The 16396-nt window shown below is 43.2% G+C and overlaps 1 long non-coding RNA gene across 1 annotated transcript in view; it reads right to left on the bottom strand.

Moving 5' to 3' along the window:
- Positions 1 to 9659: 9659 nt before the first annotated feature.
- Positions 9660 to 16396, bottom strand: part of LOC103163594 — a 31893-nt gene continuing 25156 nt past the window's right edge. Inside the window, exon 3 of the long non-coding RNA XR_003483634.2 lies at positions 9660 to 15307. This is a non-coding gene — a long non-coding RNA (uncharacterized LOC103163594). The remainder of the gene's footprint in view (positions 15308 to 16396) is intronic.

Genomic DNA, 16396 nt, shown 5'->3' with positions numbered 1-16396 from the left:
CTATGCACCAAGACCCTTTTTATCACTTCACTCTGCCAGAGGCTAAAATACAAGCATAGTATCTAATGTCTCTAATCGTGTACATGAAGTCAAGGCTAGAGAAGACCAGACAGAAAGCCTGACTGCCAATGCTATCAATTCCTCAAATGCACCATTCCTGGACTCCAAGACAAGACTCTGACTTGAGAGAAGATGAAAATGTCTACCTTACTTAGGTCATTGTGTTTGGGAAGCTTGTCCCAGTGGACTTCCATGTATTTCCATGACTGTGCCCAAGGCCATGCAGTTGTGAGCAGTAGAACTGGAATTCCTAATCAAGTCATCTCATATTCACCTTACTCTAAAACCTTCTGTTTTACAATGACATTGCTATATTACAGTCACTGCAACTGCAAGGTCGAAGTCAGTGTTGTATATGACTCATATCTTGGATGGCAAGAGCAAATGGGCTCACAACATCCTGTCTTCCCTTCTTAGCTCAGTTGTCCCTTTCCTTCAACTCTGCCTGCCTCACCCCTGGTTGCACCAACATGCTGTAGTAGGGAAGGAGAATATCTAAGCAAAGCTGTGCCCAGCTAAAGCCGGCAGCACCTGAGTGAGGGTACATGCCTCCGGGAAGCTCGGTCTAGAACTCCGCCACAGCAAAACCTTTCTACAAGAACCAACAGTGCCTCAGACTTTGATTGAGAGCTTTCAATGACTGTGTGAGCTCTGAGCTTGAGTTTGACAAAGCCCTCTCTTTAACATGCCAGCCACAAAAAAAATACTAATAATGGGATAAATGTGGCCACCATAAACATGACACAAATGCTGAAAATGGAAAGACAGCCAAGACTGACACAATGTGGTGAATGTGACGATAAATACTTGTGACATATGGGCAAAAGGACACCAGAGCAATAGCATGAAAGTCAAGCTAGGGTCAGAGAGTTGGCCAACTTCATAAAATGCTCCCCCTTACAAGCATGAGGACCAAAGTTCATGTCTCCAGAATCACACAACAGCTGGGCACTGTAACCCCAGTGCTGGGGATGGGGGAAAGGCAGGGTAGACAAGTGGATTCCCTGAGGCTCACTGGCCAGTAAGTCTCAACAAATTGATGAACTCCAAGTTCAGTGATAAACCCTGTCTCAAAAAGCAAAGTAAAGGGTGACTGGGGAAGACTCATCAACCTCTGGCCCCCATACATATACTCATACATGTGCACACACACACACAAACATAAACATATACCATACACATCCATATAGACATAAAAGTTATCTAAACTCATGTGGATGGTGATGCTTTCACTTTAGCTAAATGTTGTCCAACACATTAAATACAAATGAAGGCCACAAGCTAAAAGAAATGAAGAACATTTATACATATTTTCATATGGATGTGTGATAGGGTCTGATAGCTGTCAATGAGCTATTAAAATGTTTGTACAAAGCTTCAAGTTTGTGCTTATTTCAGCAACTTTGTAATGAAAATAGTTCAGCATTGGGAGTCATCAAGTTTGGATAAGTGGTGCTATGGCACCTGAGAACAATCCCCTACAAAGATGTGAGCACTTTCTCAACACTGCATGGGTTTGTCTGTACCAGATGCCCCATCAATGGCCTCAGAACACCAACACTCTCCCCTCCAAGACATCAGGCAGATACACACCTGCCTCCCTGTGGGGGGGGGGGCAACGAAGTCCCTGCTCTCTGACCCCCTTCCCAGTGTTTCTCACATCTAAGTAATTGCTCATGACAATCAGTATCTTGTTCTGAACGAAATTGTTTCCTCTGGTAATTAACACGTGGGACATAAAGGAAATTAGCTGGTGATTCTGAAGCCTTAATTTGCCACATTACATCAATCATCCTCCTAGAACATGAGCCTGTGCCTTTAGTTTGGCATGCAAGTTTGGCTGGTCCTTGGTTACTAAACTTGAATGGATTAGAGCAATTAAACATGGTTCTGCAAAGCCCACAGGGCCTATAGTAAACGAAACTGAGCCACAGAATGGTCTTGTTTAGTTTTTGGTTTTGGTTGGTTGGCTTGTTGGTTGGTTGGTGTTTTTGTTTTGTTGTTTATTTGCTTGTTGCCTGATAAAAATAGGAAATAGCAAGATGAAATACATAGATCCCTCTCCTGTGTACATGGAAAGAAAACCCTTTGATGTCATCTACTTACACTAGATCTCATCCAGTAGACCCCATACCACTTCCCCTTCCCTCCCCACCCCTGTCTACATCACTGTCCCCACTCCTTTGATGGGAACTTCCCCCAAGATGGTATTGCCCATGAAAGCCACTGCTTGTTACCCTACTTTTATTTCTGTTGCTGTAGTAAAATACCCTTACCAATATCAACAATGGGGAGGAAAGGGTTTATTTGGCTTACAATTCCAGGCCATAGTGCATAAATGCAGGAAAGTCACATCAAAAAGAGCTTAAGACAGCTGGTCACACCAGATCCACACAGTGACCAGCAGAGAGAAATGAATGGACTCACGGGGCATGCTTATCACTGCTCAGCTCAACCAGCTGTCTTAACTCTTATAGAGTTCAGAATTCCATGTCTAGGAAGTAGTGCCCCCACAACTGGCTGTGTCTTCCCATGTCAACCTACAATCAAGACAATCCCCCACAGACTTGCTCACAGGACAACCTGATCTCAACGTCCTACAACTGGGATTCTCTCTCTCTCTCTCTCTCTCTCTCTCTCTCTCTCTCTCTCTCTCATGATTCTAGACTGTGTAGACTGTGGCAAGTTGACATTTAAAATGCGCCATCACTCTAGTGAGCCACCACAACTGTTCCCTTCCCTTCTGATGTGTAGTCCCCACTAATGCTGCTCATCAGTCCCACCAAACTCTACACGGTTCACTTCGCCATCTAACACCCTGATGTCCTTATCCACCAACAAAGAGTACATCTCAAGAAGGAGAGCCTGGTGGGGATGGCTCACCACTCTGCACCATCAGGACAAGTGGTCATCTGTTGTTGACTGAGTTAGTTTGATGCTCTTCCATCTTAGACCCAGATGCTAAAAGTAGCACCTTGTGGCACAATCTGTCACTGCCTCCTTGCTTGTCCATGTGGGACCCAAGAAAGCAGCATTGCTCCAGCCCAGCCATTGGGCTTTACATGAGAGTCGCCTTCAAAAGTTCCTGGGTCAGTAGCTGCCTCCTTCAGATGTCTGCATCCTGAGAATACTCCCCTACAGAAACTGCCTACTTCGATGAGCTAACCACTCTCCTCCTCCAGCTGCACACAATAAACCTGCTTCCTCATTCCGTGGTATGTAATAAGTACACGGAGTTCTCGGGCTGCTCGTGCACCTCCGTCAGATTGCACAGCCCACCCCATCCTAGCTTTCCAGTAGGTATGTCTATTGTCTGCTCTCTCATCACCCCAGGCAGGTCAACTCAAAAGCTATACAGGTTGGAGCAACTAGGTATGGTGGCACACGCCTGTGATCTCCTCAGTAGAGAGAGCAGAAAGATCAGGAGTTCAAGACCAGCCCGGCTACACAATGCACTGTCTCAAAAAGGAAGAAAACAGAAACAATGACAAACGGGTTGTAGAAACCCTCTCACTGGACAGAAGAAAACACACATTTAGAATTAGGCTCTTACAGAAGTAAACTATTGATCCAATAGCTATGGCTATCTCTGATGGAGAGCAAAGATCAGCTATCCAAAGATGGGAGGAAAGAGCAAGTTTTGTGTTTGTTTATTTTACTGTGGTGTAATTTTTGTAAACTAATCATCAACAAAAACCTCAGATTTAAAAAAAAGTTCCTGGGTACTGTGATTGGCCTGTATTATGCAGTAGGTATTTCTGTGAACTACACCAGAACCCTGCCTGTCCTTTGTGGTACTCACTTTGGAGAACTATATTACCAAAGGTGTTTGTTTCTTAGGAGTGCCATATCAAAGTCCCACAGATGGGAAGCTTTGAAAAACAGAGATGTTTTCTCTTGTCATTATGGTGGCCAAAATTCTAAAACTGGGGTGACAACATGGCTGCTGTGCTTCCTGTAAACACTCTAGGGGATAAGCTCTCCTTGTTCCTCCTAGCTTCTGGTGACTTCTGGTAGTCCTTGGCTTGTGACAGCACAATTACAGACTTTGTCTTTTCCCCTGGGTTACTATTCCTTGTCTCTGTATCTACAATTCATTTGAAAAATCAGGGACCCACTCTAGTCCACTGTGACCCCACCTTAATCTGTCTACAAAGATGCAGGATTTAGGGCTTGAGCATATTTGGGGACATGAGGAAGGTTTGATTGAACCCACTACAAGACCCTAGTTAAGTGCATTATTCATGAAATTGGTTGTGAGGCAGCCTGGGAACCAAAACACCACTCTTAACACTGAAACTTAGACTAAATTTCATCATCAGTGCATGATTAATGACCTCACTTTCAAAATATGTCAACTAACTAGGAACATATGAAAGAATGTTCAACAAGGCATCATCCAATAGTAAAATATTGACAGAAACCAAGTATTGTTAATATAGGGTTGGCTATATTATCATGGCATAATAATGCACTAGATAACCAATAAATGTATGTGGTAAAATATACTTGACATGAAGATATGTTCATGATACATTATTACAAAACATATGCATGTACATGACTATATATTTTAAATATACATATATGTGTAAATATACAGCTCTACATATGCCTAAATATGTACATGCCTTTACTATATATCCAATAATGACCAATTTGAAAGCAAGCTTCAAAATATTTTCTATAACATTTTATATACTTATTTTGTTTCTATGAAGCAATGTATGTTTTATTATAAATAAATGAGCAGAATATTTAAGATACTTACCACTTTAGCTGGTCAGAGTAGAGAACTGTTAATGCTGCCTCCTGGATTGCCACAGTAGAGGACTGTAGCATGGATCTGCAGAGGAAAAGAGGAAAAGGCTGAGAAAACATACAGTAAACTAGAAAAATACTTTATCCACTGGTATGGGAAACCATGAAGTGAGCCATCAAGTCATCCCAAAGAGTCAGCAGTATTCAAGAATCTGGAATAAGGGGACAATATTGAAATAAAAGCATGATAGTTTTTAAAGAGCAAAATATTGATATGGGAACAAATGTAGGGTGATAGTAAAGTAGAACCCTTTCCTTTGGGAATAATTTCACTAATTACAAATGAAAAGTTGAAATTAAATCACTTATTAGTATCTTCTTGTAGGTGGGAAATTTTTAGTATTTTGTATTTTCTTCTGTGGGTTTCTTTGTGTTTGCTGATTTCTCTTTCCTGAAATGAGTCAGCACTGTATTTATAGAAGAAATAATAAAGAGTAATTCTATCAAAAAAGTAAAATGAGCTGCCTATCCCCTCTTGACACTACCTGTTTGCAGAGAGTAAGGCCAGCTCCCATGAGGAGAGTTCCATGGTCAGGACTCAAGTGAGCATTATTGACCATCTTCAGACAAGGTTTCTAGTACCCATGGGTCTCCAGACCTTGGGCACCCAGGAGGGCTGGGAAGATCCCAGGGGCTTTCTTACCCACCACAGGACATCAGCCTGGGCCATGGCCTGGAACAAGAACTCCATACACTAGGCTATCACCTGTGTTTAGGCTCAGATGCCCTGGGAAGGAAAGACATTTCGAGTGTGTGTCGTGCATGCTATTACTTTATCACTTAACCCGGCTCATCTGATAGAGGTGACTTCATCCCATGGGTCACATGGGGAAATCTAAGCTCATTAAGAAAAGCGAAACACACGCAATCAATCTGGGCTCTGAGATACCCAAGGTGTGGGGGGTACCCTATCTGTCCTTCCCCACACTTCTCTCTCAGCTTCTCCACTTATTCTAAGAAGCATCTGGCCTTTCCTTTCTTCCTAATATGCTCTGTTCTACTCTTCTTCCTGTTGCTGTGGCAAATGCCAGGACCAAAGGCAACTCTGGGAGGAAACGGTTTATTTCATCTTATACTTCTAAGTGACAGTCCATTACTGAGTGAGGTCAGGGCAGGAACTCAAGCAGAGGCTGAAACCCAGGAGGAAAGCTGCTCATTAACTCTGTCAGCTAGCATTTCAGCTAGCATTTGGCACATTTGCTAGGGATGACACTGCCCACAGTGGGCTGGGTCCGCCTACATCAATTAATCAATTAATAAAGACAGTCTCTCACAGACATTGCCACAGGCCAGTTGGATCAAGGCAATTCTTCAGCTGTGGCTCCCTTGTCCCAGGTGACTGAAGGTTGTATAACACTGACAACAAAAACTAACCATAACATGTTCTTTCAGGGAAGTGTGGCTTTTAGCAAAGCCTTTCTATGTGGTGGGGCAGCTTCAAAGCCTTGGGCTTGCTGATTTTCAATTAATGCTTCCTCTTTAAGACAGGGCAACAGGACAAGTCACTCATCTCCACCACATAATCTTAAAACCCTAGTAATACAGGACAGGCAATCACCACTAGGAGATTCCTACACAAAGATGACAAATTAGCTCGACTTTTCATTTTCAAATCCCTTTCTATTCCCATTTATTATTTTTTTCTTTGCCTTATCCCATCTCCAGAGTTGGCCTCCCACCCATTTAATTGCTTTTATAAGTCATTTTTTAAATCTGCCCTGGAACTGTCCACTGAAGACAGCAACCAATAATTGCACTCTCTAGTCACATGAGATTTGCTATTTAAAATGAGCCTCTGATCAGACAGGATGCTCAGAATATTATAACTAATCTAAACTGACAGAATGGCTAAGAGTGCAATGCTCTCATTTTAATGCTCTTTCATTAATAGGATCCCCCTTTCCAGGCTGAAAATATAAAATTCTAAATCATACTGAGAAGTGAACAGCACTGGGAACTCCAAGTCTGCAGACAAGAACCCTCTTGGGCTGCCCTGGGATACTGCCCTGGGATGCCTCCCTGAGATTATGCCCTGGGATGCCACCCTGGGACGCCTCCCTGAGATTATGCCCTGGGATGCTGGCTTTGGCATTTTACTTCTCATTGTTTTCCAGAAGGAATGGGTTTATGGTGAGAGAAACCCAGAGGCTGTTTCTTTTTCCTTCACGGGAAAACAAAGCCAACAACTTTTTTCTAACTTGATGCATTGTGGGAATAACAGCAAAATCAATAACAAGCCTGAGAAACTATTCTTGTTTAAACAGAAAGCAAGATTTTTTGCTCTAACCTTCTTAAATATTTTTTTCCAGTCAATGGAAAAAGAAAAGCAGACTGCAACGAGAGGCAGGAAAAAGAGAGATGGCCAGAAAGCAATCTATATTTAACGGTAGAGAAAGTGAACGCAAAGCCGGGGGTGTGTCCGCACCGACACTACCCCACCCTGTCCCCAGAAAGTCACCCATGGCTCTCTTACACTCCCTCCCTAGTACACCAAGAAGCTAACCACTGCACGGCCAGACAGGTTTGCCTCTCTCTCCATTTGCTAGAATCGGGTGGCAGACACCTCATACTGGCTCCTGAAGGTATACTGTTTCTTTTTGTTTTTCCTTTATTATGGGAACCAGTAGACATCATATCAGTAGCTTAATATCAGCCAGTGCCTAGCACAGTAGAGTGTATTAGTAAATGCACAATAAATGCCAAATAATTCAATTTCAGCTAATCTTTTCATTGTCGTTATCAGAGCCATTGGAGACTCATGGTTACTACAGATAATTTAAGACATTCATGACATGACACCAAGAAACTTGAATTCGGGGTGGTGAGATGGCTCCACAGTTAAGAGCACTGCCTGCTCTTACAGACCTACATGGCAGTCCCAGCCATCTGTGACTCCGGTTTCAGGGACTCTGATGGACTCTTCTCTGTGGACACCAGGCATGCACGTGGAGCACATTTGTACATGCAAGCAAACGCTCATACACATGAAATAAAGTAAATAAATCTTTAGAAAAGAAAATAAGCTTGGATTCTAGGCCAATCTTGAAAGTCAGTCTGGACTTCCTTCATCTCTTCATCAAGAAAACAGCAACAGTTCCTGTGTTCTCTTATGAGATTTACCCCTCAAGAGCAGACCTTCACTAACTGTTTAACGTTTGAGTGTCCCCGTCTTTAAGGGATGCTAACACACTGGGGGGGGGGTCAGAATACATGTGCAGGCTTTGGCACAGAGTGAGTGTCTCATTAGTGACATGTCACTGCCCTTTTCTTGTCCAGCTGGGTAGTCCTGAGTCCTCTAGAGACCCAGGTATTTCCATCTCTACACCTGAGAGCAGGCAGGTACTGGGTTCCACATGTCTCCTCACAGGGTGGCTTAGGACAGGCTGCCATGGAAACCACTATTAATACTCCACCTCAGGTGAAACTGCACACCTAAAGAAATGTAAGGACCTTCCTCTAAATTTAAAGAGAAAAAAGTTGGAGTCAAACTGGATTCCCACCTCACTGCTTGTATCAGCGAAGATGCCTTCGGCCACAGCAGGGGAAAGCACACCTAAGTCCAGCCACAGCAGTGAGGACACCCGGGCGCTGCATGACGGGCCAATACAGAGTACACTCACTTGGACTTCACTAAGACCTAATTTCCTTTGGATTTCACTGTAGCTGTCAGTCCACACATGCTATACAGATGCTACAATATCATGTAAAGAAAAGTGCCAGTCATTTCCATCCACATCTCTACTGAAGAGCAAAGAAACTTGCCCAACAATCTCCCAATAAAATTTCCATGGTGTCACATTAGCCAAGGAAGGTTTCACACACTGAAACCTGTAACTGTTGAGAGAACAGGACCATTCCAGGACAGTGACCAGGTCACTTAGTGGGAGACGTGGGAAAATCAGAGCTCTGCCAACATGGAAGGAGAGAATGGTGGGTGTTAGGTATGCTTTGACACTCTATCTTATTAAACTTGGTCTCCTTTTGTTGTTAACAGAGAATCTGGTATGTTTATATGAGGATTATTGAAAAGCTTATTTTTTGCAATTAGTCACACCAAGGGTAGAATACATATACAGCAAATGAAAGGAGGGGTGGACTTCCTTCTCAACAGGACAGTCACACAACACTGTCCCCATGTGCCCATGGCTACAGGGGGGAAAAACATCTAATCATGAGATCAGCTGACCTGACAGTCTTGTTGCTAACAAAAACAGAGGTGAAGATAACATTTGTTGAGCACCTACTATGTACTGAGTAATGTGCTAAAACAATTTGCAAACCTGAGTCTCACAGTAACTCTATGAGACAAGTTAGCTTGCTTTTCCTCTTCTTTTGTTGTTATATGTATATAATGTGTGCACATGTTTGTGTATGTCTGAGTGTAGTACACATAACACATATGGAGATTAGAGGAGACCCTGGGTGTCAGGCTTTGCCTTTTACCTGATTAGAGTCAGGTCTCTTTAATGTTTGTCAGTGTGGTGCTGGCCCCTAAGACATCTTTCCACACCCACTTTAAGGATGAAGAAACCAGACCACACAGCAACCAAAGTAACCAGCTGATGATGGCAGAAATGAGCCTTAAGTCAGTTTTAGCTGGCTGTCAAAAATCATTGTCTTAGTGTTTTACCAGGACTGTCTTAGTCAGGGTTTCTATTGCTTCAGTAATCACCATGACCAAAAAGCAAGTTGGGGAGGAAAGGGTTTATTTGGCTTACACTTCCACATTGCTCTTCAGCACTGGAGGAAGTCAGGACAGGAACTCAAACAGGGCAGGATCCGAGAGACAGGAGCTGATGCAGAGGCCACGGAAGGGTGCTCCTTACTGGCTTGCTCCCCATGGCTTTCCCAGCCTGCTTTCTTATAGAACCCAGGACTACCAGGTGGGAATGGCAACACACACCATGTGCTGGGCCCTCCTCCAATGGTCACTGATTGAGAAAAAGCCTTACAGTTGGATCTCATGGAGGCATTGCCTCAGCTGAGGCTCCTTCCTCTCTAACGACTCCAGCTTGTGTCAAGTTGACACATAAAGCCAAACAATACAATGACCAGGGCAATTCTTATAAAAGAAAGCACTTAATTGGGGCTGGCTTACAATTTCAGAGGCTTCCTGCATTGTCTCCATGGCAGAGAGCATGGCAGCAGGCAGGCAGACACAGTGCTGGAGAAGTGACTGCAAAAGAGTTCTACATCCTGATCCACGGGCAGCAGAAGGGTGGGGGGACACTGGACAGGGGGACAGAGATGACACTGTGCCTGGCAAAGCCACCCACCTTGACACATTTCCTCTAACAAGGCCACACCTCCTAATCTTCCTAGTCCTTTCAAAGAGTTCCATTCTCTGGTGACTAAGCATTTAAATACATGAGACTATGAGGGCCATTCTTATTCAAATAACCACACTGGTAATCTTTACACTCTAATCAGACCTTTATGACTGCAGAACTGAAGATGGTGGACAGTTTTCCATAGATGGCACAGAATAAAAAGAGCAGGTATTTAGCCCCTCGTCACATTCAGAATCCCACTAGCAGCCCAGCTACTTCTGTAGTAAGAAACAGATTTAGCAGCCTCATCTTGCTTCAGCCTGTCTCTCTGGCTGCTATTCAGAGTTTTCGCTTATCCGAACCATTTCTAACTTATTCCTCTGTCTTGCTAATGATGGGAAACTCGCTGCTGTGTAGTTCCATAAAGCATTATCTCATTATCTCCTTTTGCCTCTCACTGTAAAGTGCTTTGTAGCACAGAAAGAGGGGTATGGAAAAAATTAATTTCATTAAATTAATCGAGAGTGTCATGACTGCTCAGTTATGACTCGGATGCATTTGTAGGAGGGCCCTGTCTATGCATCAAAGTTGGTCTTTATTTTGCCATTTTTCCTCCCACATGTACCCACCAGCTTTCTTAGCGAGGAAGAAATAACTCTAAATAGCAAGCTCCTCAGAAGTATTGTTGCCACCAGCAACCTGGAAAATCCCAAGTCAGAGCCGGACTTTATGTGGCTGATGAAGAGACTTCAGAGACACTCTGGCTGTCTCCGCCATTACCCTGTGAGGTATAAATGTTAATGCTGGACACATCGAGCTGTGACTTAAATAGCTCTGAGATGGACCGCTCTCTCCTAGACTTTCAATGTACACAAATAAATGCTGCTAGTTTTGCTAACTCGGGTCCTTTCCTGCTTAGCTTACAAAACCATTCCAGCATCAAGGTCTTTCTCAAATGCCACATTTTACAAGTCTTCTCATTGGTTGGAGCTCCAAGAATTCTGCTCCTGGGTTCATTTATGCATTGCTTACTAATCTCCATTGAGCAACAGAAGATGCATGGCTCTAACGTAGACACTGGAAATTCCATGAACAGAAAAGCAGTCAGGGCTGAGAGACAGCTCAGTTGGCAAGGCACTCTCTTCACAAGCAAGGGAACCTAAGTTTCATTCCCAAATTCTACCTTTAAACCCCAATGTGCCGGTTCATGCCTGTAATCCCAGCAATGGAGATGTGGAGATGGAAACATCCCTGGAGCTCGCTTGGCTGCCAGTGTAGACAAATGAGTGTGCTCCAGGTTCAATTACAGACACTGATGCAAAAAAAAAAAAAAAAGGTGGAGAGCGATAGAGGAAGACACCTAATATTGACCTCTGACCTCTACACATATGTGCTAATATGCGCACACACATAGACAAAAAGTGAAATAATTTAAAGGCATGGCTGCCTCTGCCATACAGATTAGCATGCAACTAATGGCCCCTCAGAAGAATTACGATCTTTCCTGAGGAGAAAAGTGCCACTGATCAGGGAATGAACAATCTAAAGACTTGTGGCCTCCTCAGCTCCTGTGAACAAAAACAGTATTCTTTTTTTTTGGGGGGGGGGGTTCGAGATAGGGTTTCTCTGTGTAGCTTGAGCCTATCCTGGCACTCGCTCTGGAGATCAGGGTGGCCTCGAACTCACAGAGATCTGCCTGCCTCTGCCTCCCAAGAAAAACAGTATTCTTACCTTAGGCTTTGCCAGTGTGCCCTTAAGACTGTCCCAAAGAGCTGTGCTCTATTGTGGAATGTCCCTCGGAGGAAGAGCCACTCACACACCACCCCCACTTCCCACTGTTCACTGAGATACTTCAAAGTCTCAACTATCCTGGAGCCTTCAGGTTTCTGGTTTGGCTTCAAGTCTCAACTCCAAATCCAGTCACATACCTACCACTGGCTTCTCTGCCTCAGACATCTGGCTTGACAGTCTCTGCATTCAACATCTGGTTCCCACAAAGAACTTGTAAAGATAGTGACACTGCTTCAGTTTGACAAAGGAAGAAACGGAGGCCCATAAAGCTAGGGAACGCCTCTTTAGGAGAGTTGGTGCATAGGCACCAGAACCAGAATTCAAACGCATGTCCATGTGGCTGGCATTCTATTATTCTACACACTCTACCTGCCTCATTGCCTGCAAAGTAAGAAGAGTTGACCCTGCCACAACCTTCTCATGGGATCTTTGTAAGTATCAAATGAGATAGTTACACACCAGGGATATGGATAACTTGCTTGCCTTCTGCATTCTAACTGGTAAAGAAACACCCCTAAATTTTCATACATAAGCATGGTTAACTGTCACTGGAGAACTAGGGTCCTTGGGTAAAGAGGAATTATAGAACTTTTCTCAGCTCCAAGGCCAAAAGGTAAACCATTCTTTTTGAGACTGGGTCTCATATAGCCCAGAGGAGAACTGAATTAGGAAAGTAGCCTAGGATGAGTTTGAACACGTAATCCTCCTGCCACCACTTCCCAAATTAAGGTTATAGACATGTGGCACCCCACCTGTTTTTATGCAGTGCCAGAGATGGAGCCCAGTATGCATGTTAGTCAGTCCTCTACTGAGTCACATACTCAAGCCCCAAACGCAAATTTCTTACTGGCATACTCCTCAACTCTATACCAGGGCAAGTTCTGCAAATATACACCAATATGAAAGCCCTATCAGCCTGCCCTCGAGTCTAGCCCTACCTAGTAGATTAAGAACATGGGAGACCTAGGAATGGGGCCCTGAAGGATTAGGAGTGTTCCAGGGGCTTCGGGGGTGTGGGATGTGGCGGGGAACAGTGGTGCAGGGCAGATCAAGCTCTCTATCATGGGTAAACACTCACCTACTCTGTAGGAACGTAGAAGGGAGGGAAGAAAATGCCCCTTGTAGAATTTTCCTGTCATTTATAGTGATACAGAAATCCTCGACAGTAGAATCCTGAGGAGAAAACAACATATTCCTCTGCTATGTATAATAGGAAAGAGGTCCTTACTAGGAAGCCCTGGCTCTCCTGGAACTCACAATATAGACCAAGTTGATAGCCTGAAACTCAGAATCCATCTGCTTCTGCCTCCCTAGTGGTGGGATTAAAGGCGTGGACCAACACACCTGGCTTCCCCACAATCTCTTATAATAAGATAGATAGCACTATACAGATGCATTTCCTTTGTTCAATATTGTTCCTGGGACACTCTATACTTTCACATTACACTACTAAGACAGTTATTTTATATATGATCCTATCCGACTGACTATTTCACTGAAAGAAATCATTTTTGAAGTATCCTTAAACATTCGTATCTAAAGCCATGTCAATCATGTGGTAGAATTATTTGCTCAGTCAATGAACACATGGATGCTATTAATGTATAAACATTGGGGCTCCACAGAATCTGGTCTTCCAGGGAACATGTCCATAATTAAGTATCATTTTCCATTTTTCTCAATTGTGTACCCACTTCTAACAGGTTGAACCAGATCCAAGGCCATTTCTTTCAATTATTTTGCAGTTCCCTGTTGATGAAATGGGCTAGTGGTTCACAAAATCCATCTCACAAGTCTGCAGGCCATTTCATTGTGCTCTTACTCAAAAGATGAAAGGAAATGAAGACAACATACAGTATTAAAAAGGAAAAATCTATTAAGAATAAGTACAAAAATGAGGCAAAACCACTCATAAATTTTTAATCTTTCTTATAACTTGCCTTTGGACATGCTTGTCTGCCTACTTCGGTGTCACAAGATGGGAGGGGGAAACTATTTTTCAAGAATATTCTGCAGTTCACTCAACAGCAACCCAATCACCAGCCTCCTTTTCAGAGCATGCCCACGGCCATGCTTCAGCCTCCGTAGTTGTCAGCAAGCCTAACAGACTTCACAAGGACCCCTTAAACTCACCACACATCGATACACCTTAAAAATGCATCACCTTTGTGGATGAAACCATTAGGGGAAAAAAGTAAGACAGAGCCAAAGGTCAAGACTGAAGTGAATCAATATGACGAAGGTCCCTTGAAGATGGTGTCTTCCGTCTAGATGCCATCTCTGCTTCCACTCTCCACTGAAGAGCGATTGCCCTGGCAGCTGATACAAAACCAAGAGCATCTGTGTTCCTCCGCTCACAGGTGCAGAACTGGAACCCGTGATAATGCTAAATCCATCACACCCCAGTGGGCAATCCCACTAAGACCAGCAGAGTCAGGGGCAGTGCTCTACCTAAGGTAGGCCTGAATCCGAGCCTGAAGATCACCCTCAAAGGAATTGAAGTGGGGTACAAAGAACAAAATAAAAAGATGTACTCTTTTAAGCTTTCTTTGTTGACTTCCCAGGAGGGTCACATGAAAAAGGAGATATCATAAGAGCAGAAAGAAAAGTATGGAAATATTCAGCTTTCATCTTAAAATAAGTAACATAGTTGTTTATTCTAGTGCCAGATATGAGTGACCATGACCTGGGGAAACAGAATCAGGCTGCCTCAAATACCATGTTCCATTATGAAGTAGTTACAGAACAAAGGAAGTAATAAGTCAAGGGATTTACCAATGCACTGGTGGGAACCACAGCTGGGCAGGTTTCTATCAAAGTGGGGAAATCTGCTTTAGGTCTCAGATGTGAGTAATTTATCAAGAACACATTTGAAATATTTTGGTAGCCTCTGGATGTTAGGCCAGATGTAGAACTCAGCAATGAAGACGTTCCAAGGGACTAAAATTAACCCAAGATAATTTGGCTCTGGCTTAGAACATTTTAATTCTCCACAATCACACATTTCAATCCTTCAGCCTTGTAGAACCTTTAACACAGGTGTGACTCCCCCCTGCAACTATAGTTCACACCAGTATGTATTTTTTTGAAAATACAAGAAAACAATCCAACTATGGAAAGACAATGGCATCGGCATGTTTAGAAAGCCCCTGTATATTGAATTGCCAGTTGAAACACTGAGTAGTGTCTTTCAAGTCTTTTTCAAACAAGCAAGGAGGAAAATACCACCGTGTGACCTTCTGTCCATCAGAAGGTTGCCTTGTCTGGCTGTAAAACTTCTTAGGCAATCAGACAGCAGTGTATAGAGCAGAGGTCCATGCAGCTGGCAGGGTCAGTGGTCTCTCAAAGAACAAGTCACCTAGTTTCTGCAATAAAAAAACATACTGAAGCTAGATTATTGAGTTCTGCTTTTTTTCAATTTTTAAACATAATTCTATTAGTATTTTTAAAATTTTTGAGATGTTGAACATTTAGTAAAATGCATACACATTATATATGCACAGAGATAATCAGCTTTGCCATTGTCATTTAAACTTGGTGACTAATTGACAGATCATCTGAGGGACCTACTAATCTTGTCTTCCTTCTAGATTGTGAAGACCCAGCCTGTAGGTTATAAAATAAATTTGAGGTGGAGAAATGCCATCTATCTGCTCTTTAGCCACGGAATTTACTGTCATGGATACAGAGGTCAGATTTGATACATGTCTGACAGAACAGTTCAGTGTGTTGAATTCAATGTCCATGTTTGTAAAACTGTTAGCGCAGGATGTTATTAGAAGGAAATCACCATTGCTCTAGAAGAGGATCATCACTAAGTAATGAGAAGTCATCATCAAAAACTTTCTGAAACCAACACATGAGGTCACCATCAGTAGACTGTGCTATAGGTTAACCACCAAACTCACGACAGAGTTTAACATCTGAGATTATATGCTAATGACGTTAAAAGAGCCCTCATGATGACAGTCTGATGGAAGAGCAAGCAGACAGTCTCTTGCTATGAGAAGTTCTTCTCCAGCTCAGGTCTTTGCCAGCAAGAGGTCATCTCCAGATTGGACTGCTCAGCTCTAGGACCTAAGTAAACATTTTTTTTTCTTTATAAAGTCCCCTGCCTCCAGTATTTCACTATAGTAACAAAGACTGTGAGTTTGCAAGTGTCAGAAGCCTCAAGTATGGGAAGTACTCAAAGGAGCAATGGCATCTTTTCAACTTTCAAAAGGCTGCTGGGAAAGCCATATTCCAAAATATGACTCCTCCCCACGAGAGCCTGGAATAGCTCCCTATTGTGGTCAGGTTTCATACACCCCGGCTCTGTGCCTTGCTGGAACAAGTTACCACTGCACCTGGTTTGTGTGATTACGTCCGGCATTAGGAGGTGTATTTCACTGGCCAATAAATACCCAACCTGGTCCTTTCCTGTCTTTTCCATAATGCAGGCTCCTGGAATCATT

The sequence above is a fragment of the Cricetulus griseus genome, chromosome 3 (assembly GCF_003668045.3).
Source record: "Cricetulus griseus strain 17A/GY chromosome 3, alternate assembly CriGri-PICRH-1.0, whole genome shotgun sequence".
Lineage (NCBI taxonomy): Eukaryota > Metazoa > Chordata > Mammalia > Rodentia > Cricetidae > Cricetulus > Cricetulus griseus.
This window is presented reverse-complemented; position numbering and strand designations above follow the sequence as displayed.